At 42.6% G+C, this 20,145-nt stretch overlaps 1 long non-coding RNA gene across 10 annotated transcripts; it reads right to left on the reverse strand.

Moving 5' to 3' along the window:
• Positions 1 to 178: 178 nt before the first annotated feature.
• LOC109114071 (uncharacterized) lies at positions 179 to 8,986 on the reverse strand. 10 transcript variants are annotated; one of them, XR_016083119.1, is made up of 4 exons: positions 7,544 to 8,986; positions 7,378 to 7,466; positions 5,055 to 5,356; positions 179 to 4,499 (listed from the first exon to the last, which is right to left on the reverse strand). It is a non-coding gene; the product is annotated as an uncharacterized LOC109114071 (long non-coding RNA). The 10 variants fall into 10 exon arrangements; XR_016083117.1 differs by having other exon boundaries at positions 179 to 4,585; XR_016083118.1 differs by having other exon boundaries at positions 179 to 3,210; positions 4,283 to 5,356.
• Between the last annotated feature and the right edge of the window lie 11,159 nt (positions 8,987 to 20,145).

Raw genomic sequence — 20,145 nt, forward strand, 5'->3', positions numbered from 1 at the left:
CCCCACATAGTCGGAGTCGGCATCAGCTACTTGGTTCCAAAATATTTAAGATCGTTATATACCATTATAAAACGCTTCATTTCTACTTTCTAGTGTTCAAAATGTTCATTATCATCCCAGTTTAAACTAAAGAAATAACAGAAATAGAGAGAGATATGAGGGAATAGACTTCAGTGAATTGGAGCATTGAAGCTAGTGGTATTTATAGAGTGTAGTGAAGAGTTTGGATCATACAATGATATGTACAAGATAATAAAAGAAAGGTAGATAGAGTACATGATGGATTATCTTGATCTTGATTTGCAGTCCTTATCCTTATCTTTCTCAGAGTCCAGATTGGATCTGGATTGGTTAGAGGTTCTAGATCTGGTAGGATAACCTCTAGGAGGATTATCTCCAAAGCTGGTTTGGTTGAGGATTATCTCCAATATGCCCCCTCAAGCTAAACGTCCGGATGTGAAGCTTGGATTGGAGAAGACTGAACCGTGGTGTGGCCAGAGGTTTTGTGAAAATGTTAGCTACTTGATCTTCAGAGCAGAGATATCGAAGGGATAATTTGTTAACCACACAAAGATTCTAGAGGAAATGAAAATCAACTTCCACATGCTTGGTTCTAGTATGGAAAATGGGATGAGTAGCAAGATAAGTAGCACCAAGATTGTCACACCATACCGTGGGCTTGGAGACTGGAAACTTGAGATCAGTCAAAAGAGACTGAATCCACAAAACCTCAGTGACACTATTGGCAAGAGCCCAAAATTCAGACTCTGTGCTTGAACGAGCTACAGTATGTTGCTTCTTAGAGCTCCAACTTATGAGGTGACGACCCAAATAAATAGCAAAGGCACCCGTAGACCGACGGTCATCCGAACAGCTGGCCCAGTCAATTTAGCAGAAGCGAAGTAGAGGATGCAACAAAATGCAAACCATGATCTAGGGTTCCCTTAAGGTAACACAAGATACGTTTAACCGCAGACCAATGTTCATCAGTTGGAGTTTGAAGGAACTGACAAACCTTGTTGACTGAGAAGGAGATATCCGGTCTAGTGAGAGTGATATACTGTAGTGCACCAACAATGCTCTTGTAGTCAAATGGTCGGAGAGAGGGGTGTCTGATGTCTTGCTTAGCTGAGCAGATGCTGCCATCGGAGAACTATAGGGTTTTGTGCCATCAAGTTTGGTGCGGTGCAATAAGTCCAGAATGTACCGTTTCTGCAATAGATCAAGACCAGCAGAGGTTCACTGTGCCATGATCCCAAGAAAATAATGTAATGTGCCAAGATCCTTTACAGGAAAGACGACAGAGATCTGCTGAAGGAGAGATAAAATAGTAGATGGAAAATTGTAGGTAACAATGATATCATTGACATACACCAAGATGTAAACAATAGTAGACTTATTCTTGTAAATAAATAAAGAGGGATCAACCATAGATTTGTGAAACCCAAATGAAGAAGAGTGGAAACCAAATGAGAATACCAGGCACGAGGGGCTTGCTTGAGTCCATACAGGGCCTTCTTCAGCTTGCAGACATAGTCTGAATAGTCAGGACGTTCAAATCCCTTGGGTTGGCGAACATAGATGTCCTTTGCTATAAGTCCATGAAGAAAAGCATTGTTGATGTCTAGTTGCCGTACAGACCACCGATGAGTAGTGGCAATAGCTAAAATGGTACGAATCGTTACTAGTTTGACTACCAGACTAAAGGTATCAGTGAAATCAACGTCAGGTACCTGATGAAAACCTTGAGCAACAAGTCTGGCCTTGTACCGCTCCAAAGAACTGTCTGATTTCCTCTTAATTTTATACACCCATTTAGTACCAACTACGTTCATAGAAGAATAATATGGCACGAAATCCCATGTTTGATTTTTCAAAAGAGCATCGAATTCCAGCTGCATAGCCGACCTCCATTGGGGAGACTCGACTGCTTCTGTATAGGAGCAGGGCTCCGTTTCAGAGGAGAGAGAACTAAGTAAGGCGGCTGTAATGGGATACTGAGTGGTGAGATGTGATCGAGCAGGGAGAGTGCCATCCAAAGAATGAGTGGTCATAGAATGCTGTCAAGTAGGTGGTGGTACAGCTGGTGTGTGAGCCAACAAGTCCTCCGTCGTACGAAAGCGTTGCTGCTTGCAGACAAGAGCTTGTACAGGAGAAGAGTTCTTAGCCGAATTGGAAGTGGTGCGATTAGGAAGAGGTGCTGCATCTGGTAGCCAAACTGAAGGAGGAGATACTTGAGATGCTAGGATATGTGAAGGTACATGTAGATAGAATCCCGGTTGAGTTGCTGTACTGGTGGGCGATGGAGCTAGAGGAATTCCAGGAAATAGTTCTTCTTCGAATACCACATGGCGGGCAATAAATTCTCGACCTGTCGACAGGTGAAGGCACCTGTACCCTTTATGAGAATGACTGTAGCCAAGGAAAATACACTGCAAAGAGCGGTACTGAAACTTATGAGCATTGTATAGTCGAAGAAGGGGATAGCAGGTGCATCCAAAACACTGCAGGCTGTCTCTATTGCATCAGCCCTGAAGGAGAAGGGGAGCTTGGAGGTAGCTAGTAGAGCGAGAGTGGATTCAACAATGTGATGATGTTTCCTCTCAACTGTTCCGTTCTATTCATGTGTGTGTGGACAGGACACCCGATGGGAGATACCCTGTAAGTCAAGATAAAAGGAGAGCTTGCGATACTCCCCTCCCCAATCAGATTGAAAAGCACGAATTTTGGAATTGAAGAACAATTCAACATGGTGTTTAAATTTTAAAAAGACCTCATAGACATCAGATTTTCATGCTAAGGGATATATCCAAGAAAATTTTGAAAAATCATCAAGAAATAACACATGGTAAGAATACCCTTTATTAGACTTAACTGGGGATACATCAGCAAAATTAGAACCAAAGGACTCTGAGACCTAGACGAAGACAAAGGTAAAGACAATCGACGACTCTTACCCATTTGACAAGATTCACAAACAAATAAACTAGAATTTTGGCTAGAATACAGTAAACCATACTGAGAGACGACTAGCTGGACTGTACGAAGTGCTGCATGACCAAGACGTTGATGCCAACCCTGAAGATTTGTTCGTTCACCAACAAGAGCAGAAGGTGCAGTTGTCGAGTTGTATGAAATGGCTATTGTTGATGGGAAGCAGTACAACCCTCCTCTACTGACTCCTCGAAGAAGGATTTTCCCCGTATAGTCCTTCACAAAGCAACGGTCATGGTGAAACTCAAAAAATATATCGTTGTCCTTTATAAACTTGCTAACGGACAATAAATTTTTGCAGATTGCAAGAACATGACATATATCAGTTAATGTGAAAGCATGTTGATTAAAGAGAAGAGATGAAGAGCCAGTATGCTTTATTTGCAAACCTTGACCATTACCCACTCTGACCTGATCTGAACCCTGGTATTCAGACTGATTTTGGATGTTATCAGCATCGAATGTCATGTGATGTGTTGCACCAAAGTTTGGATACCATGTTGGATCAAATGAAGAATTACCATTGTTGTAAGAAGATGTAGTGTGACTATTGTAGATGGTAGGTTCATAATTTTGATCACTATTATTTGCAAAAATGTATTTTACCTTCCTACAAGTGAACACACCATGTCCAGGTTTGTTGCAGATCTGACAGATAATCGAAGGTGCCTTACCTCGTTCACCATTAAAGAACTAATTCTGGTTGTAATTTTGTTGAGAATTATAATTCTGAAAATTTTGTTGTTGTCCTCGCCCTCGGCCGTACGTATTTTGAAAATTTTTTTGCTGATTCTGGAACCCTGTATTATTTTTCAGTTTCACTCCAATTACATTAGCAACTAGTGAAACACCCAAATCTGACGAGGTAAGTCCTTGCTCTTCGAGCCAAATCTCATGGTTCAGAAGAGAGCCAATAATATCATGCACACCAAGGGTATGCGCATTTGGTCTGTTGGTTATGGCAGTCAGAACAGACTCATATTCATTGCCTAACCCAACTAGAATATATAAAACCAAATCAGATTTATGAATAGGTTCAGCAACAATAGACAAACTGTCCGCTATAGATTTTGCTTTTTGAATGTAAGCAGAAATAGATAAAGATCCCTTCTTTAAACTGTGCAATTGTTTCCTAAGTTGCAGGATGTGAAATCTAGCATGGGTTGAGTAAGAAGTAACAAGAGAGCACCATACCTCTGTTGAAGTCGAAAATTCCACAACTTGGGCCATGACACCCTTAGTAAAAGAAGAAATTAACCAACTTAGAACAAGTTGATCAGTGTCATACCATTTGATATATTCTGGATTCAAGATACTCCCTTCGCCTGCTGGATCAGGTTTCATCTCTGGTGGAGGTTGCTTTTTCCCTTCAACAAGATCCATCCGATGGTGATGTCAAAGTATAGGAAGGAACTGCGCACGCCATAGTAGGTAGTTGTCACTGCCTAGCTTGATGGGAAGGTAGTGCGTCACATTCTAAAGAGAAGGAATCGAAGATGTCGATCCTGAAATATTCGAACCAGCATTCACATTGGTTCGGCTGCCATTGCTCCCTTGAGAAAAATCCATCGGCTCTAATACCAAGTTTAAACTAAAGAAATAACAGAAATAGAGAGAGATATGAGGGAATAGACTTCGGTGAATTGGAGCACTGAAGCTAGTGGTATTTATAGACTGTAGTGAAAATTTTGGATCATACACTGATATGCACAAGATAACAATAGAAAGCTAGATAGAGTACATGATGGATTATCTTGATCTTGATTTACAGTCCTTATCCTTATCTTTATCAAAGTCCAAATTGGATCTGGATTGGTTAGAGGTTCTGGATCTAGTAGGATAACCTCCAGGAGGATTATCTCCAAAGCTGGTTCGGTTATGAGGGTTATCTCCAATAATCCCCATGTACATATTATTATAAACTGATAATATAACTATCAATATGTCCATAGTAAAATATTCAGTATTGCCTTCTGAGCAGTGTGTTGTCCTTTCAAGATCATATTTACATTGAGAGTACTTTCTATAGAAGCTAAGGCCTTATTACAAGCATCACCTACCAAGCCTAAGTGATGCCATCTTATCCGGTTGTTGATACATCAACAGCTCTTAACTCAAAATGTTGATTCCCTCTGGGGGTGAATGACAATGGCAACAAAAGCTCCTGCTTCTGAACATTGATCCTTTTCCACCTAAGAAACACATAATGAGCTCACAAATTGCTTCTTTTCATCTATATGGATCATGTAGTTATTTAGAGGGTTGTAGAAAGGGTCTGTCTCACCCACCATCAGCCAATGCTTGAGTATACATGCCAATCACCAGGGACTCCAACCCTTGGCTCTACATCAAGTCCATCTGCCTAAAAAATGAAAAGAAGATAACACTGTAAGAAAATGCCACATATTTGTCATAGGAAAGACTTAAGAACCCAAAAGAAGATAACACTGTAAGAAAATGCCACATATTTGTCATAGGAAAGACTTAAGAACCCAAAAGAAGATAACACTGTAAGAAAATGCCACATATTTGTCATAGGAAAGACTTAAGAACCCATGCCACATCTCCAAAATAAGCCTTTTTTGATTATTCTGAAATTTGAAAGGTTTCAAACTTTGCAATATCAGTCAGGAAAATAACAATAAAAGATGGAGTACAGGGATGATGTTGACTGAAGGATTGAACATGTTGCCAATCCAAAGCATCCCTCGTCCAGTAAACTGCAAATTGGCTGAACTAACAAAGCTTTTTCTTTGTTTCAAAATATTATTGTTTTCATTACTTTTTCCATCTAGCTTGGTAAAATTTTGGGTGGTTTTAAACCCAGACCTTGGATCAAATCCTGCATTTAGCATTATTTTACTTTTTATGAGAAAACTGCACTTTTTTGTCTAAAAAAGAAGAAAAGAGCATTATTGTTGTTGCACTAAGATCATTAAGTTTAGCCTTTTCAAAATAAATAAATAAATAAAAATTACCACTGGTTTTTGGTTAGTGATCCCATAAATTTTACCACTGGTTTTTGGTGAGTGATCATAAGTTAAGACTTTTCAAAATTTACCACCTTGGTGTGCATTATTAATCCTTTTACTACTGGTTTTTGTTGAGTGATCCCATAAAAATTCAAGAGCTTCTATCGACATCTTCCACTATATTTGCTCAAGTATAGTCTTGGTTCAGCTCTTATCTCCTCTCCAATGATTTTATTTTTTGTTTTCTTTCATAGTGTGGAGAAGCTCTTCACAATTTTTTCAGTACCTTAAATATTTCATGATTTTATCATCAATTTAAATATCTCCATTGACTTATTTACAAATGGTTTACAGATTATGCTGAATATTTCATTATGGGTGTTTATAGTGTTGGTTTATCAAAATATCAAAATAATAGAATGAAGCCTATTTAAGACAAATATCATATGTTAGAAAGGTCTATTAAGACAAAATGAATAACAAAAAAAATCATTAACCTATATAAAATATGTATCTAATATACATACCATAGCTGATTCTGGACTTAGATGATTCATGGTTAAAATTATTGTTGCCAATTTGCAATTGCATGCTTATTGGTTAATATATATAGGATAATAGGAATGAGTTTTGATGTGTGTGTGTTTTTTTTGGGGTCCAATCAATAGATCGTCTTGATTCTTATAAATCAAACAGTTATAGTAACTTCATATCCCTTTCTTTATTATTTTTTTTATATCTTCCACTAGAACAAAAGCATACAAACTAGCAGCAGACATTGGTTCTTCTATGGGAATCAATCATAAATAATATGGATTTGAAGTAGACTCTACATTGTGGAGCTATACAGAGCCGTTTTCCATTCACAATTGAAGGTAAACATTTAATTATCCATAAAAAAAAAATGAAAGTAGACATTTTACACCTTTTATTTTCTTAGAATTCCTTGCAATGAAAATAAATTATATAGAGATTTCTTCAATTAGATATCAAATCTGTACTAGATATACACAAAGACTATTCATAACATACAAAACCCATTAAAAGTCAGAAATACTTTTTGATATAAAAGTAGTGGATTAATGAGATCACTTAATAAACTGTCCTGATTAGCTTTACTGTGATGCAACTATTCATCATCTTTCTACACAGACACATAATTGACACCTTCGGATCTGTCTTTCAATTGTATATGTTCAATTATTTCTTAGGATTTTGGAGGGTATATTCCTCAATTGCATGAAAGTAATCTATGGATGGCCCAAATAGTCACCCGATGCCCAGTTTCAGATTTTCAGTTAATCAAATGGAGCATGATACAGAACTGGTTTCAGGAAGTATAAGGCACCACAAGAGAATGTTGGAATTAAAAGTTTTAAACATTTAATATCAACAAATGTTAGAGAGATACCTGTTTTTGGACCTTCGATTTGCAGATCAGGGTACCGCCAATTTGGAGTTCAGAGATGAAAGAGTTCAGGTATAACTTCAGCTTTGGAACTGCTGATTTGGAGTTTAGAGAAGAAGTTAGTTTGGGAGGAGGAGGAGGAGAACGAGGAAAAGAAGAAAGTTATTACCGTCGGCCGATTCCATGTCATCGAACGCCAGTTGCACAGTGAAGTTGTCGATGGTCTGCTCCAGGGATAGGACTCGGATGAGAGAATGGGAGGGAAGTTCGAATGATCTCCAAACGGCTTACACTGGACACTGGTGAATTTCATTGAATTATGCTGGAATACTGTCCACATCTTCTTTCCGACCTCGAGTCTGTATCAGAAATCTTGTTTCCATGAAGCCTTGTTTGCATCAACATCTTCTTGCTAAATAATCCTTCACCTCCAAACTTACCAGTCTATCCTTCCTCTCTTACCTTAAGAAACTAACCAACCATAACCTCACCTCAGATCTAGCAGCCTAGGGTTTGTTTCCCTCTGATTTTCTCTTTTAAACCAACCTCACCACCACCTAGACCCCACCGGATTCTCATTTGGACGTAGCTACCAAACCAGCCTCATCTTTTCGTCACCTAACTACTTTGTCACTGTCCTTTTGTCTGGCTCAACTGTAGTGAGATTCCACCACTTTTTTCCCAAACTTCCTTCACGTGAGCATTTACTATGTCTCTGAAAGGGAAACAAATCATAAAACATCCTGAAGACTTCGAAACTCTCTTTTCTCAAGTAGTAAATGTTGTTGATGAAAACCAAATACTCTCCTTTGAACCAATCGAGGAAGCAATCCAACTATCCAAGTCATTAATTTGACTTTAAAGGGTCGCATTTTCCCACGTCAACAGGGAACTGAAGAGGCCCTCGCCAACCATGTTCGATTACGATGGAAGCCAACAGACACAATCTCAGTTCGTTTTCTCGAAGGAGGTAGCATGGAGTTCTCTTTTGCAAACCAGAGTGACAAACTCATAGCTCTTGAAGGTGGGCCATGGTTCTACCGCTTGAGTTGGATTTTGCTAGAAGAATAGCAAGACTCTATGACAGGGACGGTTGATAAGATCTGGACCCAGAGTATGGCTCCAAATCCACATGCTTCCTCGAGCTACTGTTGAAGACAGTAGTCTGCCTCCTTAGAGACAAATCATGTAAGAACTCCCACTGGCCAGCTTATCAGAGGCCTATTTGTTCGTAAGAAAATTACCATCGACCTTAGACGTCCTCTTCTCACAGGCCGTTTTATCTTCTTTCGTGGGAAGCCAATATGGATGAGGTTTTGTTATGAACAACTTCCACGTACATGTGCCAACTACAAACTCATTGGGCATATCTGGACCAACTGCAAAAGATTGGATCATTCCACTCTAGATTATAAGCAATACTTGGACTCTCGCACTGATGAGGGCGGATCTAGCCCTCCACTGACATGGTGACACATGGCACCTCGGAACAATTAGGTGACACCCAGAACCACTTGGGCAACAACTTGCCTTAGCCAAAGTTGATGATGTCCCACTTGGCGGCTTGGCCCAGGCGCCGACCTGGCGGCCCGGCACAGGCGCGACCTGACGGTCTGACACGGGCGCCGACTTGGCGGCCTGACACGGGCGCCGACCTGGCGGCCTGTACCAGGCGCGACCTGGCAGCATGGCACAAGCGCTGACCTGGAGGTTGCGCCTGGGCCTGGCGGCCTGTACCAGGCACGACCTGGCAGCATGGCACGGGCGCCGACCTGGAGGCTGCGCCTGTGCTAGGCTGCCAGGTCGCGCCTGGGCTAGGCCGCCAGGTCAGCCACCGTGCCAGGTTGCCAGGTCGCACCTAGGCCGGGCCGCCAGGTCGGCGCCCATGCTAGGCCGCCAGGTCGTGCCTGGGCTAGGCCACCAGGTTGGCGCCCGTGCCAGGCCGCCAGTTCGCGCCTGTGCTAGGCTGCCAGGTCGCGCCTGGGTCAAGCCGCCAGGTCGGCGCCTGTGCCAGGCTATTAAGTCGCGCCTGTGTCGGGCCACCAGGTGGGACACCATCAACTTGGCTAAGGCAAGTTGTTGCCCAAGTGGTTCTGGGTGTCACCTAGTTGTTCCGAGGTGCCATGTGTCACCATGTCAGTGGAGGGCCAGATCCACCCTCATCATTTGTCCCCCACTCCCGAGCTGAAAGTAACTCAGCGAAGGGAGTAGATTGCTCCTTTTGGCCTGGAATGAATAATTCGATGAGCTCGTAGGCGTCGATTCAATTCCTTAGGCTCTGGGAGCGACTTGCAGTCCACTCTCCTTGATTTTGCCCATGCCGAAGAGGTGACTAGGTCTTATGTGGTGTCGACGTCTTTGCCAGTTCGGCACTTTAGCCCTTAGGCTCTAGGAGCGACTCGTAGTCCACCCTCCTTGATTTTGCCCATGCCAAAGAGGCGATTGGGTCTTATGTGGTGCTGAGGTCTTTTATCAGCTATTATTCATTCCAGGCCAAAAGGAGCGATCTACTCCCTTCACCGAGTTACTTTCAGCTCGAGAGTGGGGGGCAAATGATGAGGGCGGATCTGGCCCTCCACTGACATGTTGACACATTGTTACGGTCTGACACAGGCTTAGCCTTGCCTACGCTTGGCAGGCTTACGTTAAGGGACATCACCGTCATTTTTGCCTATAAGATTTTTGGGAGAATTGATGTTATATTCAGGCAGACCACCAAAAGTTTAACGTACTCTTTGAGGAGGGGTGGTTGACCTCCTTGGGTGCCTAACCTTGGCACTCCTAGACCATCATCCCTTGCGGGGCGGCCCTAGTTAATGGCTAGCATGGCTACCAGGGTTCCTCATGGGCGCACACATGCTCATGGGGGCAGTGCATGGACCGGCACTACGCTACTGACACTCAAGGGAGGCTTGGCATGTGGGCCTGGCTCAAGCATGACCCTTCACCACGCCAGCCCCTTGCCCAAGCTGAATGAGCTATCCCGTTGCCCCTAGCACACGGGTGTGTTTCGGCCCAGCAGTTGCCTATCATCATGGCACACAGGTGCCCACATCATTGGCATATAGGAGACCCTTCACATCAGTGCCAAGTCACCTCTTCGGCGCACAGTCGCCTCACTTCATGGCCTTCCCCCTTTAGCACGTAAGCGGCGCCTCCCATGGACCGGCCATAGCCAACCGAGTGCCCCGGCCATGCGACTTGAGGTCTTGATCTAGTGCTACTGACCTTGGTGGAGCCATCTCATCGGGCAACTCCTAGCCTTGCAGCACACAAAGGCTTGTCCTGGCCTACCTTGGCTGGACGCCGCACGGGTTTCTTCCATTGTAGAACTACCCCCGTGACAACATGGCACCTCGGAACAACTAGGTGACACCCGAAACCACTTGGGCAACAACTTGCCTTAGCCAAGTTGATGGTGTCCCACCTGGCGGCCTGGTGGCCAGGCACGGGCGCTGACCTTGCGGCCTGGCCCAGGCGCGACCTGGCAACCTGGCCCAGGCGCGACCTAGCAGCCTGGCACAGGCGCGAATGGCGGCCTAGCACGGGCGCCGACCTGGCGGACTGGCCCAGGCGCGACCTGGCGGCCTGGCACAAGCACGACCTGGCGGCCCGATCCAGGTGCGACCTAGCAGCATGGAACGGGTGCCGACCTGGCGGCCTGGCCCAGGCGCAAACTGGCAGCCTAGCCCAGGCACCAACCTGGCGACCTGCGAGACGTGCTCACCGACAAATTTGGCATGCATATCCAAACACTCCCACGATCCTTGGAAGTTGGCCCACGTGCCGAACGATCCGGAGGGTGGTCAACGTGCATGGCGGTTACCTCAGAGAATCTCAGACCACTTAATCAACTTCTCAGAAATCTCGGATGCAGTGCGTGAAGCCCACGCCAAACTATACCTATATAAAGGCACCAACCCCAATGGCATGGGGGGGGCGAATAACTATATTCTAGCTCTCATATACTTTGTGATTTTTAGCTCACAGTCTACTATGAGAGTATTGACTTAAGCATCGGAGCTGAGCTAACCTGCCTAGCTCGGCCTAGTCAGTTCATCACCTAAACTGCCTAGCTCGTCCCAGTCAGCTCGGCACCTAACCTGCCCAGCTCAGCCCAATTAACTCGGCACCTAATCTGCCCCCAGCTTGGCCTAGTCAGCTCGACATCTAGGTACTTAGCACAAAAAATTGATATATAAACAAAAAAATTGATTCGTCAAGACTCTATGACATGGACGGTTGATAAGATCTGGACCCAGAGTATGGCTCCAAATCCACATGCTTCCTCGAGCTACTGTTGAAGACAGTAATTTGCCTCCTCAGACACAAATCATGTAAGAACTCCCACTGGCCAGCTTATCAGAGGCCTATTTGTTCGTAAGAAAATTACCATAAACCTTAGACGTCCTCTTCTCACAAGCCGTTTTATCTTCTTTCGTGGAAAGCCAATATGGATGAGGTTTTGTTATGAACAACTTCCACGTACATGTGCCAACTACAAACTCATTGGGCATATCTGGATCAACTGCAAAAGATTGGATCATTCCACTCTAGATTATAAGCAATACTTGGACTCTCGCACCATCGACTTTCCTGGTGATTGGCTTCGGGCTGAATTCCAACCGGAGAAGCAGTTTAACATACCAAAGTACTCTATTCAATCCTTGAATAATCAAGGTACATGTAAAATTCTCCATAGCGAGCAAGGTTCGGATGAAGATTCGGAAGATGGTTCCAGTCGCCGTAAGAGACAGTGTGTTAAGCATTCAGGTGATCTTCTTGCCTTGGTCTTTAACAACTCACCGACACCCATGCAACGGGATCCCGACGAGTGCAGCTATGTTCATCATGACAGCAGCCACGAGCAGCCACATGTCAACCATGCATGCACGGAAACACCACCCCGGCGTGCCATGCACGTGCGGGCAGCCACCTTTCACCCATGTAGGACCCGACGCACCATGCATGCACCACGAACAATATATTTCCCCATTATGATCCTAATCCCAATTCTACCCCCATGCATGATATTATCTTTCAACAGCCATCTGGCGATTATGCACAATCAAGTAATACTCATGCGCAACACCTGCACAACTTTGACATGCCACGTGATTCCCATACATAGCCTCATAGACCCGTTATTGCAGTACATTATCTCACTAAAACTGGGGGCTTGGGAACCATCGATCTGCTCACAGGTAAGAGAAGACATGGGAGGCCACGCAACTATCATCTGGACACTTCATCTAATGTCTTGCTAACAGTTCGCAAGGGACAAATGTGTGATTTCTTTACGGGTAAAGCAGTTCCTCCAAAGATATATTGACCCGTACTACAATGTTGTATATGAACCAACTGGAACCACAACCGTTACCCACTTGGACCATTCCCTCTTACCTGGACCAAGAACCCATCCCTAGAATTGGTACAGCTACGTTCCAAATGATATCCGGTGAAGGAATTCACCCAACTGTAGCACTTCCAACATAGTTCGCGCTGGGCCAGGCAGTTAGGTCGGCGCCCGTGCCAGGCCGTCAGGTCGTGTCTGGGCCAGGCCACTAGGTCGGAGCTTGGGCCAGGTCGTGCTTTAGAACTATGGCTGTGTTGCATTAGCCTCGTGAGTGACGTCGGTTACCCACTCCTACAAGAAGCTTTTAGGAGCTCGACCTACAAGGGCAGCACTACTGACTTTAGGTCACCAGCTCGCACGGGAGCCTTGGAAGGCTCGACCGGTAGGGGCATCCATGCAGTCTGTTGACCGTCTACTCCCGCGAAAGCCACGAAGAGCTCATCTTTGTAGAGAGTACCTCGCAAAGAGGACTGATGAGGCTTTATCTGAGTTGAAATAAAGTTGGTAGAGCTGCTTAGTCTATTGGCCATCAATTTCCTACATAGTCTTTGAGTTCATAAAAAATGGAAACTAGAAAGTGAGAGCTTTTAGTTTCTAAAAGGTGAGAACTTAGCTTTCTGGAAGAAGAGGACTTAGCCTTTCAGAAGATGAAAACTTAGCTTTTTGTAGCGTTTCCCACAGACAACGCCAATTGATGAATCAATTTTTTGTTGCGTATCAATTTTTTTGTGCTAAGTACCTCGTCATTTGGTCTGCTTCTAAGTGGTCAATGACTCAGAGGCCGAAGTGAACTTTTGTTGGATGAGGACCTGGATGTCGAGCTGACCAAGCCGAGCTGGGGGCAGATTAGGTGCCGAACTGATTGGGCCGAGCTGGGCAGGTTAGGTGATGAGCTGGCCAGAGTGCCGAGCTGCCTATTAGGTGTCGAGCTGCCTATTAGTGACGAGCTGAACAGAGGGCCGAACTGCCTATTAGGTGACGAGCTGGATTGATTGTTGAGCTTCGTCGTTCTTTAGAGACCTGCAAGGAATCAATGTCAGAGGACCTGGGGTGGCTAACCCGGTGAGGTCACTCCGATGCTTAAGTCAGTACTTTCATAGTAGACTATGAGCTAAAAATCACAAAGTATGAGAGCTAGAATATGCTTACATGCCCCCCCTATGCAATTGGAGTTGATGCCTTTATATAGGCATTGTTTCGTGTGGGCTTCACGCACCGCATCCAAGATTCCCTGAGGTAACCGCCATGCACCTTGACCACCCTCTGGATTGTTCGGCACATGGGCCAACTTCCAAGGATCGTGGGAGTGTTAGGATATGCATGCCGAATTTATCGGCGAGCATGTCTCGTAGGTCGCCAGGTCGGCGCCTATGCCAGGCCACCAATTCGCTCCAAGGCCAGGCCACCAGGTCGCGCCAAGGCCATACCGCCAGGTCGCGCCAGGGCCAAGCCGCAAGGTCGCGCCAGGGCCAGGCCGCTAGGTGGGACACCATCAACTTGACTAAGGCAAGTTGTTGCCTAAGTGGTTCCGGGTGTCACCTAGTTGTTTCGAGGTGCCATGTGTCACAATATCATTGGAGGGCCAAATCCGCCCTCATCAATATCCATCACCACCATCCATAGGTCCTACATTGCAACACCTTCATAAACTCCTAGTCTCTCCAAATGCACTAAACCTAGTCTCTCCAAATACATGTAGCAATTCATAAACACCTTCGACCTGATTGACTTTGATTTTGTCGGACTTCCTTTCACATGGACCAACGGTCAACAAGCGGTAGCGAGAGTCTTGGAGTATTGAGGATAACCCTATTGCCATGTCATTAGAAAGATCTCCATCTACAGATAGATCTCTATCCAGATTGAGATAGAACTTAACTAACTAGATAGACCCTATCAGATAGAGTTTAAATCTATGATAAACTCTATCTGATAGAGTTCAATATTATCTGATTTTCTCCAACTACTGTTGTACCCAAACTGTACTTCATCATCTATAAATACACAGGGTTCGAATGGTTCATTAATTCCATCGAACCATTGTCCATTTATTTGGTCTTTATATTTTTTGTTTATTTCTTTAACTTGGAAAGACTGCAAATCAACCCTCAAATCATGCAATAAATACCACTTTGGTCTAATACAAAGCCACATTTTCAAGCTGTCAAAACAAATCTCAACTCTCCAAGTGAACTTCACAGAAAACTAGAGTCATGATCAACTCTAGTCTCTTACAAAGCAGTATCAATATTGGCTTGAAAAAGAAGAGTAATTATGGAGGCTCAAATCTCGAGAGTTGTGGCTTCAAGAAGGTGATAAAAACACAAGATTCTTTCACCATGTGACAAACCAAAAAAACTCAAAAAATAATATTGGCTAAGAACCACAAAAGGCTCCTAGACTTCATACTAGTCAGCCATCGCCCAATTATTTAAGAAATCAATATTGGATATTGGAGGACAACAGGAATCATTCGATCCAATCATGTTATCTTCTATTCCACTTCCTGCCTTATCTCCATCGCATAAGGAATCATTGCTGCTTCCTCCCACTTTAGAAGAGCTGACAATGGTGGTCAAACAACTAAATCCACATAAGGCTCCTGGCCCTGATGGGTTCACCCCTTATTTTTATTAGTATTTTTGGGAGTACATTGGACCAGGCATCTTTGAAAGGACATTGAATTTTTGTCCAAAGAGATAAATAACACAAATTTGGTGTTCATTCTTAAAAACAACCAGCCAGTGGATTTTTCAAGTTTCCAGCCTATCAGCCTATGCAATGTGATCTACAAAATAATAACAAAATGGATGGCCACACGCCTCTAGCCAGTTCTACAAGAGTTGATCTCACCTTTCCAATCAGGATTTCTCAAAGGAAGGTAAATCTCAGACAATATTCTTTTGGTTAGAGAAATTCTTTACAAAATGAAACAGCAAAAAAAAGGTCAGGGTTTCATAGCTCTCAAACTGGACATGTCCATAGCATTTGATCGGATGGGCTGGTCTTTCTTATACCATGTTCTTTAGAAGATGGATATTCCAATCAAATGGTGTAACATGATCTATTAATGCATATCTATTGCCACCTTTTCCATCAAATTGGCAGGGGAATCATATGACCACTTCAAATTGAATCAGGGAGCCCGACAAGGTGATCCCATTTCCCCTTACCTTTTTATCATAGGCATGGAAGTTCTCACACAAATGTTATGCCAAGCCTCTATAATCGGGCAATTTGAAGGAGTGAAAATTAGTCGAAATAATTCCCCCATCACTCCTCCTATTTGCAGATGACTGCATCCTCTTCTATAAGGCAGATGTCAATCAGATTAAGACTCTTGTTAAAATCTTGCAGTCTTTCAAAGCCATATCTGGTAAAAAAATAAATTACTCTAAGTCAAGCATCATTTTCAGCAAGAATGTACCCTGACATCATAGGAAATTCTTCTTTCATATTCTCCATGTAAAGAAACCTGTGCTAGGATCCAATATCTTGGCATTAAAGTTGGCACAGACATCCATCTCTGTGGCTCTCATAAGGAGGTTATTGAAAGGGTAGAGTCGAAAATTGGATCTTGGAGCTCTAAGTTGTTGTCACTAGTGGGTAGAACCACATTAGTTAAATTATTTCTACAAGCAATCCCTGTGTACCTCATGTCAACATCTATTTTACCAAAGTCAACCACCTCATCCCTCGACAAAATGATAAGAACCTTTTGGTGGGGGGATTGCAACAAGAATTCTCATCATACCATTGCTTGCAGGAAGTTATGTTAACCAAAAAATAACAAAAGTTTAGGTTTCAGATCTTTTGGCTCCATGAATCAAGCAATGTTTAATAAACAGGTATGGAGGCTACTAATGGATTACCAAGGTACGCAAATCAAGTCTAGGTATTTTCCAAATACAGTTCACAATGGTGGCAACAAGCCCGTAGGATGGAACTCCTGCTAAGACCCAACTTACTGTGGTCAATCAAGGATGGTACGGCAATATCAGCCGACCACGACCCTTGGATTCCTACACTTCCAGGACTAGTTCCATCGCCAACCTCAACACATCAATCACAACGGCTTGAATTGAAAGTCTCAGAACTACTAAATTTTGATGGATCTTGGAACCTCCTTTGGCTACAAGAATGTTTTCATGCTCCCACTATCCAAAACATACTAGCAGTGACCCCGAAGCCTAGCCAAACTAGTGACCTACTAGCTTGGAAGCCCAATGCTTTAGGCATCTATTCAGTCAAATTGACATATCAATTTTTCTCATCTTTAGGGGCTTCAGTATCCTCCACACATTTTAACTGGAAATTACTATGGAAGCTAAAGGTGCCACACAGATTCCAAATTTTTCTTTTGAAAGTTCTTTGGGATGGTTTGCTCACAAAACATAAGTGCTCGTCTTGGTTAAATGAATAGGACCAATTTTGCGTTTTTTGCAAACTACGGGAAGAAACACTTAATCATCTCCTTTTTCAGTGCCTACTTGCACGAGCTGTTTGGTTCGGTGCCCAGATTGGCTTAAATCCCTCCTACATAGGTCAGGATCCGATTCACACTATCATCATTAGCTGGTTTACAGGCCCGCGCACAATTTTGGGTAAGCAGCAAGTAATAACAAGTTTAGGCAAATTTGCTTTGATCACCAATCATGTATGGGAAGCAAGGAACAAGAAAATATTTGAAAATATTGATCCAATTCCATGCAAGTGGTTAATTTAGCAATGTCCTTCCAATTGGAGCACCCAACAAATGAGGCCAGACCACCTCAACACCAACCACCATCTTCTAGTAACTTACCTTGTTTATTTACTGATGGCTCTTATTATCCAGCTTCAAGTGCTACAGGACGAGCAGGCTTCATAATCCAATATGACACAGAAAGTTACACCATTGTAGAAGGAGGACCTTCATGGGCACACACAAGCTATGGCATTGAAATTCGAGCCATGTTAAGTGGACTACAAACGGCTCTCTCTCATGGTATTACTTTTCTTTTGGTATATACAAACAATGCTTCTTTAGTAGATTTTGCAAGAACAGATCGAGTTGCTTACTGAATTGAACAACTACATAGAAGCCACATGAGACGACTCATTAACTCTTTTAATTATATATATTTTACACATATTGTAAGGCAACAAAACCAGGCAATACACCTTTTTGCTTACTTATCTTGTAAGGGTCAAATCCGAGTTCACTACAACTCGAAACAATCCCTCATGTAACCTTTTCTATATAAATATATCCCTTTTCTCTTTGACAAAAAAAAAATCATTCAAAATAAGGGAATTTAGATTTTTTTCTTTTTCTGTCCGATTCAACGTTAACTGATTTTCAATTGTTAACTAACGTTAATATTAACATAAAGGTGCCGATGTACTTGGTGGGTTCACGCTTTCTGTAAACCCACGGGTTCACAGGATTTAAACTCACATAAGAGATGGTAGTATAATGATTGGCTGAAGCTAGAGGGCTTGCTTGGAATTTAGAACTAAAGTGCTCTAGATTAATTGGCAGAAAATTTGCAAGCCCATACGAGAAGGGGCCTAGGCATAAGATCATTACATGGCATTATTAAAGCATTTAGACTCAAGACGTGGTTTAAAGTGCTTGAAGGTCAAAACATTTGTGCAAAGCTCATTTCAAAATACATCAAGTAAACTCTAGTTCATCAATAGAACGGCTTCATGGTTCCAAGTTTTGGAGAGAAATGGTTGAGGTTAAAACCTTGGCTTTGACTCAGTGGGTAATCGGGTGATTTGTCCTTCTAGCATGATAATTCGATTGACATAATTGGCTTAAGTTACTTGATTAACATTATTAAAGTGGTATTTTTAAATTTTAGGGGGCCATTTCAAACTTGAACAGTGCCGCACAAGCATGCCATTATCTAACGGATTTATTAATAATATCTTCGACGTCGTTTATTTTTGTCTTAAAAATGATGTTTGGTGAAAATGACCTTTTTAAAATCTTTAGGGTCTAAAGTGGTTTTTTTGGCAAAGTTCAATGATTGTCAAAGCTAAAAATCCCACTTAAAATAGAGCACAAAATTTTATAATTATTTAAGCATAAAACAAATTTATTTGAACTTCTTATTTTGTTTTTCTTCCTTCACTCTAGAAACATAATATTAGATTTTTTGATGAATAAAATACTAAACAATCTCAATTCCCCACTTACCATGCAAATAAATGTAGATTGAATGGAACGGGCAAAAAGAATAGAGAAATGAATTGGATCCATGGAATTGTACTTTGCAACATGGACTTGAAGGGTGGAGCTGACCACAGCTTGTTCTAAAACTGTAATGAGAATTTTGGAGGTTTTTTTTTTTGGTCAACTTCCTATTACACGGAATGGACTGTGGGGCTTTGGGTTTGCAAGTTATTGGCGTCCGTGTTCCACTGCTTCACCACCTTCTTGTGCTTGGAGAACCAGAAAACCACAATTAAATTATTGCTTGAATTCGAAAGTTCTGCACGAAGAAATTGCTATGGTACCAGTGTACCACTACTGATTATGATACTGAGATCAGAAAACCAATTGTACATGTGCTTTGATCAAGGGAGGACCAGAAAACATCCATCGGACAGCTTTGACCAGAAACATCCCCCGTAAATTTTGATGAAAATCCATCTAATTGATTACGACTTTTGATCAAAGGGGCTTAGAGGTGTAAATCGGGCCGGGTCACTTGCGGCCTAGCATGGCCTGGCACGGTAGCCCACGGGCCATATTAGGCCTAGCACAATGGTCCGTGCCATGTTGGGCCTAGGGTTTGAAATCCATGGGCCGATATGATACGACACGATTAAACGGGTCGTGTCACCCACGTCCTGCGTGCTGGCACGACCAACACGGCCCATATATACTATTTATATATATTATATATATACATAATATATTATATAAATTATAATTATATAATAATATATAGTATATAATATATTAATAAAATAAACAATTTTTTTCAATTTTATTATACTAATTTATTTAATTATTATATATATAAGCAACTATATACAACAAAATTCATATAAAATTAAATTTTTTATTTTTTTTCAATTTTTTTTAAATAAATAAGTAAAAATAGCTTTGATCCGGTCTATGGCCCAACTTAGACCAAGGCTTAGCCCACGGGCCAGCCTGGCCCACGACACAGGCCCACACAAGCCTGGACTATGGGCCATGCTAGGCCAACCCCCAAAATTTTCACCAAGGACGGCACGGCCCGTAACGACTCACGGGTCAGCCTAGCATGACCCACTTTACACCTCTAAAGGGATGCAGTTTAATACAGTAGCTGCACCACTAAAATGCAAAATGGAGGGGGTGTTTAGTTAATTACGTAAATATAAGGGTGTCTTAGTAAATCACCCCTTTTTATTAAGAACAAAACATTTCA

Source organism: Nelumbo nucifera, chromosome 2 (genome assembly GCF_055504915.1).
Source record: "Nelumbo nucifera cultivar China Antique chromosome 2, China Antique-T2T, whole genome shotgun sequence".
In the NCBI taxonomy this organism is placed as follows: domain Eukaryota; kingdom Viridiplantae; phylum Streptophyta; class Magnoliopsida; order Proteales; family Nelumbonaceae; genus Nelumbo; species Nelumbo nucifera.